General features: G+C 37.3%; 1 long non-coding RNA gene across 1 annotated transcript; it reads left to right on the forward strand.

Annotated features, from left to right (window-relative positions):
- Positions 1 to 695: 695 nt before the first annotated feature.
- On the forward strand, positions 696 to 16,399 carry LOC129532126 (uncharacterized). Its single transcript, XR_008677753.2, has 3 exons — positions 696 to 755; positions 3,187 to 3,235; positions 16,117 to 16,399. It is a non-coding gene; the product is annotated as an uncharacterized lncRNA (long non-coding RNA).
- Positions 16,400 to 16,795: the final 396 nt, after the last annotated feature.

A 16,795-nucleotide genomic window follows, 5' to 3' on the forward strand; every position in this document is an offset into this window, starting at 1 on the left:
GAGTAGTTTTTGGTAGATACAATTTTTCAGATGAGGAAGTATATTTTTTACATGAATTTTCTAGTATCTGGTTGTTTTCTAGCAGGAGGAGACTTTAGATTTATCTAGTTAGTGAGAATGCTTGAACATTCATTTTTTTTACCCAAACTCCACACTCACCTAGTTCTGAAGAAATCGATATCATTCATGGAAGGAAAGAGGAAGTTGGTGACTTAACTGCTCTTATAATTAGAAGTTTCTGGCCAGCCCCACGGCTGGGTACTGGATCCCCTAGATACTTAGCGGTTCTTGCGGTGTTCAGTAATTGCTATTTGGGACTTTTTTGTTTTTTCAAAAAGTAGCATGCCAGGGACTGGAGAAGTAGACTTACAGTGGACAGTAGAAACATCAATAAATGATAAGTTGTGGAAACTGCTGATGATTGAGAAATACTGCCAGTTAAATGAGGGTCTAAACTGCCTGGTCTATGGCAAAATACTTCACTGTTCTAGAGAGCGTAGGTTAGAGTAGGCAGTTACTGCGATTCATGTATCAAATTAATAACCAAACTTGAAGAAGTATTCCATCTAGATGTTCAGCCTGGAAAAGCTACTTTACTCTATCATCCACCAGGGGGCAATAGTGTGGTGCTTGGAACCCTGAAGCTCTTGAATGCTAATGTTGAACCGCGATTTGGGATCCGGGAAACAGAGCCACCTTGAAGCACAGCCAGTGAGGCCGGTATTCTTCCTCTCCTATTAAAGTGGGGCTCCCAGGTAGGTGTCTCAACACTGACCAGGCTGACAGTGGGGCACGATGTGTCACAGGGGGATCATAAGTTTCTCTACCACTCAATAGGCATTTTTCAAACTCTTCTGTGGTTGAGACAGCTTCGGTAACCATTCTTGAGGTGCACAGAACTTTGGAGGTGGGAAACAGCCCCAAGTTTGTCTCAACTGTGGTGAAGAGTGACATGACTTAAAGACAAAATGGAGTCACTTTCTAGACAGGACTTGTAAGGGGCCAGGATTCGATCCTTACATTTGCTCCCTGGGAAGTCCCCTTTCTCCCAGCTCCCAAGTTTGTGATGGGTTAGGCACACCCAAGAAGAGACCTGCTCACTAAGTAGGTCTACTTAGTGACCTTCAAACAAAGTAGAAGGGAAGAAAGGAGAGGAACATGAACAGATGTAGCAAACTTCCCTCTCTGAAAAGAACCAGAAATGTTTAACTGAAATGCAGAGTATTTTTTTTTTAAGATGGAGTCTCACTCTGTCTCTCAGACTGGAGTGCAGTGGCACGACTTGGGCTCACTGTAACCTCTGCCTCCCAGGTTCAAGTGATTCTCCTGCCTCAGCTTCCCTAGTAGCTGGGACTACAGGTGTGCGCCACCACACCCAGCTAATTTTTTGTATTTTTGGTAGAGGTGGGGTTTCACCATGTTGGCCAGGCTGGTCTTAAACTCCGGACCTCAAATGATCCACCCGCCTCGGCCTCCCAAAGTGCTGGGCTTACATGTCTGAACCACTGTGCCCGGCCTGAAACACAAGATGTTTAATTACCTGGATGTTGGAGTTTTAGGCTGGGAGTAAGGTTGGTTATCTGTTAACCCCCACAGCAGGTATGACACAGGACAGGAAGATGTAGATGGGGGAAAAGGGGGTATCCCCATGCGCAGCAACAGAAGTGCCATGAGTATCTCACTACACACCCACTGGGGTGTAGTGGATATGAGATCAAAAGGTGTGTTCACATCCTTGTTACAATAACGCTAAGATGTAAATGAATGCATTTAACCTACTCTTAAACAGGTCGATGACTTCAGCCTTTCAGCATTAATTTTGTGTTCTACTGCTTACTCATCTCCCTTGGTTGCTTTCCCCTCCCCCTTCTCCAATTTCTCAGTAACAGCTGAAACTTGGTGCTTGTGGAAAGATAAAAAGCTCTAGGTTGGTTGAATAAATAAGAAAATAAACTTTTGTCACAGTTAGAATAGTTCAGATTTTAACAAGCCTGGCTATATTGTGTCTGGGGCTCAGGGCAATATGAATGTGGGCCTCTTGCTCAAAAGCAGGAAAGATTTCCATTGAAAATACTAATATATAAAGCTTTTCCTTTTGAAGTAATTTTATTAATTATGATACCCAATAGGGGTAATCATCATTTTAAGAAAAATTTTAAGTTATTAGCATAAGTTTAACTATTCAACTTGATATTATGCAATGCCAGTTTTAATAAGTGTATTTAACTCATTTGCAGAATTACCAGTATTTTGAAGTTTGTGTATGCATATGTTTTAATTCCTGCCTGAACAGTTGAAATACAAAAAAAATTGCTCTATTCACTTCTTGTTACACACACATTCTGCCAACATTCTATCTTTGACTCACTGATGAATAAGAAATATCTCAAAGAAAAAGAAACTTTAGGTTATTCTATCTTTTCCTTTAAAAATATTTTTAGGCCGGGCGCAGTGGCTCATGCCTGTAATCCCAGCACTTTGGGAGGCTGAGGCGGGCAGAGCACGAGGTCAGGAGATCGAGACCATCCTAGCTAACATGGTGAAACCCTGTCTCTACTAAAAATACAAAAAATTTTAGCCGGGCGTGGTGGCGGGCGCCTAGTAGTCACAGCTACTCTGGAGGCTGAGGCAGGAGAATGGCGTGAACCCAGACGGCAGAGCTTGCAGTGAGCCAAGATCGCACCACTGCATTCCAGCCTGGGTGACAGAGCGAGACTCTGTCTGAAAAAAAAAAATACATATATATATATATATATATATATATATATATATATATATATATATTTAATGTAAACTTTAGCTAACACAGGGAAGTAATGTGAATAAGAAAGGATATGATAGCATTCTTTGGATATTTGTGTTTTTAGATTACTTTAGTTATTTGGATTACTTTCTTTGTTTGAAGCAAGTTCTGGTTTAAATTAATAGCACGGACTCTCAGGGTCCCCACTTACTCTTAGAGTCTTAGGTGTGTTTGTATAGAATGAGCATGAATTCTGGTAAACCCACAATGGATGCGAGTTCAGTAACAGTATATTATTGTCATGTTAATTATATTCCCTGATTATGAAGAAATATATACCATATTTTCATATGCTTATTGGCCATTCAAGTATTATTTTCTCTGAATTGCCAGTTTATAAAATTTACCACTCCCTCCCTTTTTCTTTTTTGCCTGATGCTGAGGTTTGGGCTTCCAGTGATCCTATCACTCAAGTAGAAAACATAGCACCTGGTAAGTAGTTTTTCAATCCTTCCCCAACTCCCTCACCTCTTTCCCCCTTTTGGAATCCCCAGTGTTTATGTTTCCATCTTTGTGTCCATGAGTACTCAATAGAACAACTTCAAATGAACAACTTAACCTTACCCCTAAAGGAACTAGAAAAACAAGAACAAACTAGATTCAAAGCTAGCGGAATAAATAACTAAAAATCAGAGCAGAACAAAATGAAATTGAGAACCAAAAAAAAAAAAAAAATAGGACCAACAAATTGAAAGTTGGTTTTTCGAAAGGATAAGCAAGAATTGATAGATCACTAGCTAGATTAATAAAGAAAAAAGAGGGATGATTCAAATAAGTACAATCAGAAATGACAAAGGTGACATCACACCAATCCCACAGAAATACAAAAGATCCTCAGAGACTATTATGAACACCTCTATGCACACAAACTAGAAAATCTAGAGGAAATGGATAAATACTTGGAAATACACAATCCCCCAAGACTGAACTAGGAAGAAACAGAAATCCAGAATAGACCAAGAAATCCAGAATAGACCAATAATGAGTAATGAAATTGAATCACTGATTAAAATAAACTACCAACTACAAAAAGCCCTGGACAAGATGGATTCATAGCCAAATTTTACTAGACATACAAAAAGAGCTGACACCAACCCTACTTAAACTATTTCAAAAACTCAAAGATGAGACTCCTCTTTAATTCATTCAATGAAACCAATATCATCCTAATACCAAAATCTTGCAAAGATGCAACAACAACAACAACAAAGAACACTTCAGTCCAATATCCCTGATAAACCTAGATGCAAAAATCCTTAACAAAGTACTCGTAAACTGAATCCAGCCTTTGCACATCAAAAAGTTAATTCATCGTGGTGAAACGATCCAGTGAGTTTTATTAGTGGGATGCAAGGGTAGGTCAACATGTGCAAATCAATAAATATGATAAACCACATAAACAGAATAAAAAACAAAAACTGTATGATTATTTCAATAGACGCAGAAAAACATTTAGTAAACTCCAACATCCCCTCATGGTAAAACCCTCAAACTGAACATTGATGAAACATAACTCGAAATAGTAAAAGCCATCTATGACAAACCCATAGCCAACATCATACTGAACAAATACAATTTGGAAGAATTCCACCTAAGAACAAGACAAGGATGTCCACTCTTACTTCTTCTATTGAATATGGTACTGGAAGTCCTAGCCAGAGCAATCAGGTAAGAGAAAGAAATGAAAGGCATCCAAATAGGAAAACAGGAAGTCAAATTATCTCTTTGCTGATGATATAATTCTATACCTAGAAAACCTGAAGATTTCACCAAAGGACTCCTAGACCTGATAAATGACTTCAGTAAACTCTTAGACTACAAAAATCAACATACAAAAATCAGTAGCATTTCTATACATCAATAACATTCAAGCTGACAGCCAAATCAAAATTGTAATTCCAATTAACAAAAAGTAAAATACCTAGGAATACATCTAATCAAGGAGGTGAAAGATTTCTACAAGTAGAACTACAAAACACTGCTGAAAGAAATCATAGGCAACACAAACAAATAGAAAAAATCCCATGCTTATGGATTAGAATAATCAATATTTTTAAAATGTCTATACTACCCAAAGCAATTTATGAATTTGGTGCTATCCCCATCATATTACCAAAGTCATTTTTAGAAAAAACTATTCTAAAATTCATATGGAACCCCAAAAGAGCCCAAATAGCCAAGGCAATCCTAAACAAACACAACAAAGCTGGAGACATCACTCTACCTGACTTCAAATCATACTACAAGGCTACAGTAACCAAAACAACATGACACTGGCACAAAAATAGACACATAAAACAATAGAACAGAGTCGAGATCACTGAAATAAAGCTGCATTCCTACAACCAACTGATCTTTGACAAAGTTGACAAAAATAAACAATGGGGAAAGGATATTCTATTCAATAAATGGTGCTGGGAAAACCAGCTAACTGTATGCAGAAGAATGAAACTGGACCTCTACCTATCACTGTATAAAATTAACCCGAGGTGGAATAAAGATTTAAATATAAAACCTAAAACTGTAAAAATTCTAGAAAAAAGCAGGAAGTAGGAAATACTCTTCTAGACACTAACCTAGGCAAAAAATTTTTGACTAAGTCCTCAAAAGCAAATGCAACAAAAACAAAAATTGAAAATTGGGATCTAATTAAACTAAAGAGCTTCTGCACAGCAAATGAAATTATCAATAGCATAGACAGACAACTTACAGAATCGGAAAAAAAAATTTACGAACTATGCATCCCACAAAGTCTAATATCCAAGGCTGGGCATGGTGGCTCATGCCTGTGATCCCAGCACTTTGAGAGGCCGAGGCAGGAGGATCACCTGAGGTCAGGAATTTGAGACCAGCCTGGCCAACATGGTGAAACCCCATTTCTACTCTAAATACAAAAGAATTAGCCAGGCGTGGTGGCACCCGCCTGTAATCCCAGCTGCTCAGGAGGCTAAAGCAGGCGAATTGCTTGAACCTGGGAGGCGGAGGTTGCAGTGAGCCAAGATAGCTCCACTACACTCCAGCCTGGGTGACAGAGTGAGATTCAGTCTCAAAAAAAAAAAAAAGCCTAAAATCAAGAATCTATAAGGAACTTAAACAAATCAACAAGAAACAAACAACCCTATTAAAAAGTGGGCAAAGGACATGAACAGATACTTTTCAAAAGCAGACATATAGGTGGCCAAGAAATATGAAAAAAATAGAGACCATCACTAATCATGAGAGAGATACAAATCAAAGCCACAATGAGATACTACCTCACACAAGTTAGAATGGCTTATATTAAAAAGTAAAAAAAAAATAATAATAATGATAACGGGTGTTAGCAATGTTGCAGAGAAAAGAGAACACTTATACAGTGTTGGTGGGAATGTAAATTAGTTCAGCCCCTGTGGAAAATAGTTTGGAGATTTCTCAAGGAAATAAAAAGAGAATTACCATTTGACTCAGCAATCCCATTACTGGGTATATACCCAAAGATAATAAATTGTTCTACCAAAAAGACACATGTATTTGCATATTTATCACAGCACTATTCATAATAGCAAAGACATGGAATCAACCCAGATGTCCATCAATGATGAATTGGATAAAGAAAATGTGGTATATATGACACCATGAAATAATATGCAGCCATAAAAAAGAACAAAGTCATGTACTTTGCAGCAGCATGGATGCAGCTGGAGGGAGTTATTCTGAGTAAATTGATGCAGAAACAGAAGACTAAATACTACATATTTTCACTTCTAAGTGGGAGCTAAACATTGGGTACACATGAACACAAAGGTGAAAACAATAGACACCAGGGATCCCAGAAGGGGGAAAGGAGAGAGGGAGAAAAGGCTTGAAAAACTATCTATCAGGTATCATGTTCATTGCTTGGGCAATGGGATCATTAGGAGCTCAAACCTCAGCATCATACAATATACCCATGTAACAAATCTGTACAAGTATTCCCCGAATCTAAAATAATAAAAAAAATTTAAATAAAATAATCTCCTAGAAATGTTATTGTGGTAGAAAATCTCCAAATACAGCTGCTGGCAATTCCCCCACTCTTGTATGTTGCCCCTCACATCAAGAAGCTGAGTCTGCTTTTTCTCCCCTTGAGTCTTACAAATAAGATGTGCTGAAAATAATAATATTCTGGGACTTCTAAGACAAGTTCTTAAGAGTTCTGGCAACCTCCGCTTTTTTTTCCTTTGGATCCCTGCCACCATGCTATAAGGAAGTATAGGCTGGACTAATAAATGATTAGTGGCTACAAGGAGAGAAATGCTAGGGGTGGAAGAGCATCTCAGATGTCAGCCCCAGTCCAGATTCCAGATAAATGCAGGTTCAGTAGCTGACATCATGTCATGCAGAGCAAGCCAGGTGAGCCATGCAAATTCTTGACTCACAGGATCATAAGAAATAACAAATCATGTGGTTTTAAACCATAAGATTGTGTTTCACAAAAATAGATAATTAAAGTTATAATAATTAACACAGTATGGTACTGACATAAAAGCAGACACAGATTAATGGAACTGAATAGAGAGCCCAGAAATAAATCCATGCATTTATGGTCAATTGATTTTTGACGAAGATGTCAAGAACACACAATGGGGAAAGAACAGTTTATTCAATAAACAGTCCGAGGAAAACTGGATATCCACATGCAGAAGAATGAAACTAGATCCTTATCTCACACCATATGCAAAAATCAGCTCAAAACAGATTAAGGATTTAAATGTAAGACCTGAAACTGTAAAGCTATTAGATGTAAACATAGGGGAAAAGCTCCATGACCTTGGTCTAGACAAATTTTTTTTGGATATGATCCCTAACATGTAACATATTTGCACAGATAACAGAAGCAAAAATAGACTGTTGGGGGTTGCATCAAACCAAAAAATCTTCTGTGCAGCAAAGGAAACAATCAACAGAGTGAAGAGAGAACTTACAGAATGGGAAAAAATATTTGTAAACGATAAATCCGTTAAGGGGTTAATATCCAAAATATATAAGGAACTCAAACAGATCAATAGCAAGAAAATGAAAAATCCAATTAAAAAATGGGCTAAGGACCTGAATAGAAATTTCTCAAAGAAAGACATATGAAAGACCAACAAGTATATGAAAAAAATGCTCAACATTACTAATCATCAGGGAAATGCAAATTAAAACAATGAGATATTACATCATACCTGTTAGAATGGTTATTATCAAAAAGACAAAAGAATTACCTAGGCATCATGGCATGTGCCTGTAGTCCTAGCTACTTGGGAGGCTGAGGCAGGAGGATTGCTTGGGCCTAGGAGTTCAAGGCTGCAGTGAGCCATAATCATGCCACTGTACTCCAACCTGGGCCATGGAATGAGACCTTGTCTCTTGAAAACAAACAAACATAAAAGACAAAAGATAGAAAGTATTGGTAAGGATGTGGAGAAAAGGGAACACTTGCATACTGTTGGTGGGAATATAAAGTAGCACAGCCGTTACAGAAAATAGTACGAAGATTCCTTAAAAAATTAAAAATAGAGCTACCATATTATCTAACAATCTCATTGCTGGGTATATGTTCAAAGAATATGAAATCAGTATATTGAAGTGATATCTGCACTCCCATGTTTATTGCAGGATTAGTCACAATAGCTAAAATATGGTATCAACCTAAGTGTTTATTAATAGGTGAATGGATAAGAAAATGTGGTATATATGCACCATGGAATACTATTCAGCCTTTAAAAAGAAGAAAATCCTGTTATTTGTGACAACGTGGATGAATTAGGAGGATATTAGGTTGAGTGAAATAAGCTGGATGCAGAAAGCCGAATACTTACTTACATGTAGAGTATTAAAAAGTCTAACTCATTGAAACAGAGAATAAAATGGTGATTACCTAAAAATGTTATTGTGAACATTTTTACGCTGGAGGGGAGGAGTACTGGGGAGCTGTTTGTCAAAGGACACAAAATTTCAGTTAGGTAGGAGGAATAAGTTCAAGAGATCTATTGCCCATTGTGGTATTAACTACAGTTAATAGAAAACCCAGAAATAACACCACATGCTGCAACTATTTGATCGTCAACAAACCTGACAAAAACAAGCAACGGTGAAAGGATTCCCTGTTCAATAAATGGTGCTGGGATAACTGGCTAGCCATATGCAGAAGATTGAAACTTGACCCCTTCCTTATACCACGTACAAAAATTAACTCAAGGTGGATTAAAGACTTAAATGTAAAACCCAAAACTATACAAACCCTGGAAGATAACTTAGGAAATACCATTCAGGACATAGGCATGGGCAAAGATCTCATGACGAAGATGCCAAAAGCAATTGCAACAAAACAAAAATTGACAAATGGGATCTAATTAAACTTAAGAACTTCTGGCACAGCAAAAGAAGGTATCAACAGAGTAAACAGGCAACTTGCAGAATGGCAGACAATTTTTGCAAACTATATATCAGACAAAGGTCTAATATCCAGCATCTATAAGAAACTCAAACAAATTTACAAGAAAAAAAATAAACAACTCCATGAAAAAGTGGGCAAAGAACATGAACAGACACTTTTCAAAAGAAAACACACATGCAGCCAACAATCAATGTAAAAAAGCTCAACATCACTGATCATTAGAGAAATGCAAATTGAAACCACAATGAGATACTATCTAAGGGTCAGAGTGGCTATTATTAAAAAGTCAAAAAATAACTGGTGCTGGTGAGGTTGTGAAGAAAAAGGAACGCTTATACACTGTTAGTGGGAGTGTAAATTAGTTAAGCCAATGTGGAAGACAGTGTGGCAATTCCTCAAAGACCTAAAGACAGAAATACCATTTGACCCAGCAATCCCATTACTAGGTATATACCCAAAGGAATATAATTTGTTCTGTTGTAAAGACACATGAACACATATGTCCACTGCAGCACTATTCACAATAGCAAAGACATGGAATCAACTTAAATGTCCATCAATGATAGACTGGGTAAAGAAAATGTGGTACATATATACTATGGAATACTCTGCAGCCATAAAAAAGAAAGACCATGTCCTTTGCAGGGACATGGATGAAGCTGGAGGCTATTATCCTTAACAAACTAATGTAGAAACAGGAAACCAAATTACCCATGTTCTTGCTTATAAGTGGGAGCTAAATGATGAGGGCACATAGACACAAAGGGGAACAACAGACACTGGGTTCTATCAGCGGGTGGAGGGTGGGAGGGGGAGAGGATCAGGAAAAAAACTAAAGGGTACTAGGCTACATACATGGGTGATGAAATAATCTGTACAACAAACCCCCAGGATACAAGTTTACCTATAAAACAAACCTGCACATGTACCCCTGAACTTAAAAGATAAAAAAATCTTCTTAATTAATTTATTTTAAAATATTATGGTAAAATATATAACATAAAATTTACCATTCTATTTTTTAATGTATAGTTCAAAGGCATTAAATACAATGACATTGTTGTACAGCCATCATCACCATCCCTCTCCAGAATTTTTCATCTTATACAATTGAAACTCTGTATCCATTATACAATAATTCTCCATTTTTCTCTGTGCCCAACCCTGGGCAACTAACATTCTACTTTCTCTATGAATTTGAGTACTCCAAGTACCCTTACTTGAAGAATCATACAGTATTTGTCTTTTTGTGACTGGCTTATTTCACTTAGCATAATGTCTTTAAGGTTTATGCATGTTGTAGCATGTGTTAGAATTTCCTTAATTTGCAAGGCTTAATAATATTTCAGTGTGTGTATGTATGTATGTATACATTTGTATACATAAACCACATTTTGTTTATCCATTCACCCGTCAAAGGACATGGGTTGCTTTCACCTTTTGGCTATTGTGAATAATGTTGCTATGCATATGGGTATACATATATGTTTGTGTTCCTGTTTTCAATTATTTTGGATATATATACCCAGAAGTGGAGTTGCTAGATCATATGGTATTTCTGTTTTTTAACTTTTGAGGAACTGACAAATTGTTTTTCATAGCAGGTATGTCATTTTACATCCCATCCGCAGTGCATAAGGATTCCGATTTCTCTACATCCTCACCAACACTTGTTATTTTCTCTTTTTTTAATAGTAGCCATGCTGATGCATTTGAAGTGATATCTCATTGTGGTTTTGATTTGCATTTCTCTGGAATATCATTTTTATGACCTTGTCTGCAATATTTGTTATTATTTCTTCTAAAGGATTCAGACATAGAATGTTAGTGAGCATAGAAATAAAGATAACTACTCGACATGAGAAAATAACAATGAATTTAGTATCAGACAACAAAAGCTTGAGATAATTTTGTTTTGTTTTGTTTTACTTTGTTTTTACGGGAAAAAGTACACAGAACATGATATGCCAGAAATAAAAGAAACAAAAATTAGTACCTAATTTATTATATACATGGAATATGCTGAGAAATTTCAATACGTTTAACATTTTGATAAAAAGAGTAGGCCAATCCTTATATTTTTGTGACTTTCCAAGGTATTAGCGCTTAGTCTTTAGATACAAACCAAAGTATCCAAAGACTAAGTAAAAAGTATAAGGTTATAAAGTAATGGTTACTATGTCCATATTAAAGGTATAAAATAATGGCTAATATGTCTAGCTTTAGATCAGGCTATCTGGGTTTGAATTCTAGCTCTATTACTCATTTAACTGTGGGACACTGTGAACTTAGTAAACCTCTCTGGGTTTTGGCCTTCTTCATCTAGAAATGGGTATGATAATTTTAACAATCTTATAGACTGTAGTAAAAATTACAAATGTCAATATATTTCAAATGCTTAGTGTAGCGAAGTTTCCTATTTTTTTATATTTTTTTATTTTTTATTTTTTTTTACTGTAACATGTGTAGGAGTGAGACCGAATTTCCCTTTTTTGCCCTTAGAGAAAAGTTCCTTGCATTATGAGGCACAGTGTTGGTAGCCTCCAGGGGGCACCAGAAAGCTGTGAGTTTGCTCGCATCCTGGCCGGCAGATGTTGATAGCAGATTTAGGAATAGGTTACCTGGGTCCTGTTTTCAGTCCCATTATTTCTCATTACTATATAGACTTCCTATGTGGGTAATTTGAGAAAGAAAACAGTTTCAGGAGTTCCTGTTAATTCCGTTGGAGATCTCAGGAGCAGATAGGAAAATTACCACTCTCCTATGTTCTTGTAAACTCAGTTTAACCCTCAAGAGAATAACCTGAAAACCTGAGGGCTCTAGGATTGCACCAAGGTTATAGAATCTTTTATCTCAGGGCCCTAAGGAGAAGAAATATGTATTATGTGCTAGATATTGGGTTAGATGTTTTTCACACAGTAGCTTATAAATTATGTGTTATCTTGTTTAACTAAAAAAAATAATGTAAGTAATTTGTCAAAGTCACATAGCTAATGAGTGCCAGAGACAACTAAAATCCAGGTTCAATTCCAAACCATGCTACCCATGGAATTGTCTATCATTCATTGGGCATAATTATGGTTATTTTTATTATATTCCCCGTAATGACTGAAAGGGAGATAATCTTTGCAATTCACAAATTAGATGATGTTGGTGTCCTTGGAAGTATCAAGGAATTTTGAGATACTCTAAAAACAGCTCTATTGAGAAAGGATACTGATTCTGGCTTGACGTTTATTAAAAAATGAATAGCTGAATGTTCTATGATTTACTTACAAGTGCTTGAGCTTATCCAAGTCACAGAAGTAGACTTGGCATGGCCTTATTTATCAGAACTAGGTCCCAGAAATTGTAAACCTCAGAAAAATTAGGATTTTTGTTTTTCAAACTCTTCGTGCAGTGAGTTGACTACAGTAAGGCAGCGCAGGCCAGGAAGTAATTATACCACTGTTCATGAGCTTCTGTTCAAACACCACTTGTTTTCCTCATCTCACATGTTGACCCAGAAATGCGTTTAAAATATATTAAAAATATAAAACCTGACCTAAAGTAACAGTCGATTTCTTGTCATGTGATAATGATGCTCAGGGGCCCCTTTTATCTAAGGATTTCATAGTGCTTTATACACTCATTATCTCACAATCCATCTGTTCTACTTCATTTTATAGCAAAAAGATGGAGGCAACACAGAAATCACACAATATGTTGGTGTAGTGGCTTGAAAGGAAATTATTCAAATTCTGAACACTTAGCCTATTCATCCTGATTTAATATGAACTTACTGGATATGGAGAGCAAGAAATATAATGGATACTCTTATTGAGAGCTTATTAAGTTCTAGATTCTGTACTAGCTGTACTAAATACATACAAAGATCCTTATTAGATCATTTAGACCTTTAAGACTTCAATGAGGTAGAAACTATTATTATCAGAGGGAAAAACTGAGGACCAGAGAGGTTATGTGCCCTCAACTGACAGTGAGGGATGAAACTTGGATTCAAACCAGGAAGGGCGCATGGTTCTTACTCATTATATGACATATTGTCTCTCAACATAGCAAAAGGTCTTGGATTTTTAAACATATTAAAGCTTAATGGTTACAGAGAAAGCAATTTTTTTTTTGCTCTGATGTGTCTGAAGCACTGTATCAGTTATGAATTCTTGGATGTAAGCTATAGAAATTGATCCTGGCTAACACAAAGGGAAATGGGAATTTATTGGTAGGAGAAGACAGAACTACTTACAGAATCAAAGAAAAGATGAGAGACTGGGTCTTGGGAAGGACAGTTTCAGGGATCTAGAGACAACAACTAGTGGGAAATGCTTTCAGGACACCACTGCCCAATGAAGGATCCCTAATTCTCTCCATTTCTCAAGCTCCAGTTTAGCAGCATGAACTTGGATCACATACCCAATGTAGCCAGGGGTGGCCTAGGCATACCTGCACTACACAGATGGGGAGATGGAAGTCTCAGGTGATGGCCAGGTGCTGATTACCAGCATTAGTAATTAGGGAAAATGACTGCTAGGCAGGACATGCACTAAACAAGATATTCTTGAGACATAATGTGTGATGTGAAGCAGGTGCTCAAGAGGATCTGGAGCAAGATGAGGCAGGAAAGGCAGAGAAAATAAATCAAATGGTAAATAAGGGTGCAATATAAATTGCTAATTTTTGAAAGAGAGTGGAACTAAAATGTCTTCATAGCTTTTCCAGCCCTGAAACTGTAAAAAATAAATAAATAAAATCTCACACGACTTTATGACAATATCAGGGAGCAGTTTTCCTGATGATGAATAAGCCCTCCTCTGATCCTCCACTCAGAATGAGGAAGTTCCAGTTGCTATGTGTAATTCAGCACCTAGAGATCCTTGTCTTTATAATATCATGGGCTGTGTGAGATCTAGGGCTGGTCCCAGGATAAACTGACCACTGTTGGTTTTACTTATTTTCAGTGAATTATCGGGAATCTAACCCTGCATTCAGGGCCCATTTTTCCTCAGCTGCTTTTTCATCTTAGTTCTGCATTACTAAAGACCATCACTGTTGGCTGTTTCGATCATTTGAATCATGTACTGGTATCTTCTTCCATTTCACTTTCTTTCTGAAACTCAGCTGTTTTTGGTTTCTTGTTCTCTGTTGTAGGTTCTCTCTGTTTTTCAAGGCAATAGCTAATCTAGAAATCTAGAAATTTTAAACACAATTCCTAACCTCCAAGGGAAAAAAAGAAAGTTAAATTTTAAACTCCTCTAAATGTAGGTCTTCTATTTTAAGCCCCCAAAGAAGACCAAGCCGAGCACTTATTAATTGCTCAGCAAATCAGTGAGTATGTTTGTAATTTTGGCCACCTCTCAGCTTCTCTGTTTCCTCATCTGTAGATTGTGATAAGATTACCTGGTCCTTCAGGTGCATTGGAAGGTGCATATGAGAATAATCACATTAAAATGCCTTGAAAAGTAAATGTTGTGTGTACAGTGCTTGTACTTTCTGGAAGCAGTACCTTCCCTATTGCCCCAAAGCAGTAAGTTATACCTTAGTCATCAAAGCAGTCACAGTGTTTGTTTCAGACAAAATAGGAAGAGAAAGAAACACTGATGCCGATAGAAGGATGAGGTGGTTAGTGGGACCTATGTGAAATAGGCAGCTTCTTAGTGACCCTTAAATGTCACTTTATAGGTGCTTAGCCATCTTACCTTCATGGAAGAGTCGGTGGGTTCCATAAATAAGTTGAACTATTGGATGGATTCTATTTATGAGCAAAATAAACTATTTAAGAAACTTGGAGACATATGACTGGTACGTGGGAGAAAAGAATAGTTTCAAATGACATCTCAATGAGTATCAGCTTTAAACAGTATCTCAGCACACAACTAAAGGATGCCCTTAAGTTGGCCATCACAAATTCAAATTTGTTGACCATATTATTTCACAACAGATTAAATGTAGTAAAAAAGATGTATAATAGCAAAAGAGGTAAATCAAATGAAAAATTAAAAGAAGGCACCAACTCACAAGTTTTTAAATAAATACAATTAACATTTATATTTATTGAGCAGTTGTGATATACCATGCATTGTTCTAAGCTCATTGTATGTGACAATTCATTTAATCCTCATATCAATCTTATGAGGAAGGAATTATTATTGTCACTTACAGATGAGGAAACCAAGGCACAGAGAGGTTAATACTTTGCTGTAGGCCACACAGTAGGTGGTGGAACCAGAAGTTAAACTCAGACAGGCAGTCTGCCTCCAGAACCTATGTTCTCAACCACTAAATAAGCTACATTAAAGTAAAGAAAGTGCTCTGTGAGTATCAAAGATCCATACAAAATCAAGGTATTATGATCATGGTTATATCTACAGTACTATTTTTTTCTGAGACAAGGTCTTACTCTGTTGCTCAGGCTGGAGTGCAGTGATAGGATCATGACTCACGGCAACCTTGACCTCCCAGACTCAAGTGATCCTCCCACCCCAGCCTCCTGAGCAGCTGGGGCTGTAGGTATGCTCAACTGGCTGATTTTAAAATTTTCTGTAGAGACAGAGTCTTCCTATGTTTCCCAGGCTGGTTTCAAAACTTCTGGGCTCAAGTGATCCTCCTACCTTGGCCTTCCAAAGTGCTGGGATTACAGGCATGAATAATATTTTTGAATAGAATGTCCATTAGAGATAATCTAGCTGAGATCCTATTTTGTGTCTAAGGGAGCAGGACGGGTTAACTGACTTGCTCAAGTTTACAGGTGACCTAAAGTAGAGTCTAAATTTGTTCTATTTTAGTCATTGAATATTAATTTGCTCTATTTAAGATATTGATAGCAGCACCCCTGCAACATCCCCCACCATTATATGGAAAGCATAGATTCTAATAATTTTGTTGTAATTCTGTTTTTTGCCAACACCTTTATAAGGTAGTTCAATGCATTGAAAGAAACAAAATGCCAGTAGACTAGGAGAGGTAAATACATGAATATAGAAGCAAAAAGACAACAATCTCTCAAGTACTGAGCCTGCTTTTGGGTGCAGATATACTCCTAAGATTCAGCAAGTCAGTGCAGCTTCCTACCACTGGACCAGGTGGAACATCTGCATGTATTATCCAAGACTGCCTCCCACTCCCATCCCCTCCAACACACTTATCTACATGCCTAGGCCTTCAGCATTCTCACCTTGGAAACACAGCCACTTACCCCACCACCCTTCTGAGAGTTGTGTTCGGAGATGTCTGCCTCAAGGGATGCTTTCAGTGTTTAACCGTCATGACAATATGAAATAAATAAATGCTAAAAAAAAATTAGTTGTAATAAACTGAAGTTTTGAAAGACCTTTACTCCAGAAATGCCCCTGTATCTTAGACTAACATTGTCCAGTACCAAATCCCAAATAATGATGTAAAGGAGGTAATTATCAGGTATAATGTACAAATGAGATTGCTGTACCATTATACTCACATTTGGTTGGCTTGGTGCAGGTGCCCTTGCCTGGGTGAGTCCCCAGCTCCCCAGGCTTTGGTGGGTTCTCCGAGAAGTGTTCCACATGTGTGGCACCTCCATGGCATGTGCACTGTCCCACCTCTCTGCTGGGCATAGA

This window comes from Gorilla gorilla, chromosome 11 (genome assembly GCF_029281585.2).
Source record: "Gorilla gorilla gorilla isolate KB3781 chromosome 11, NHGRI_mGorGor1-v2.1_pri, whole genome shotgun sequence".
Lineage (NCBI taxonomy): Eukaryota > Metazoa > Chordata > Mammalia > Primates > Hominidae > Gorilla > Gorilla gorilla.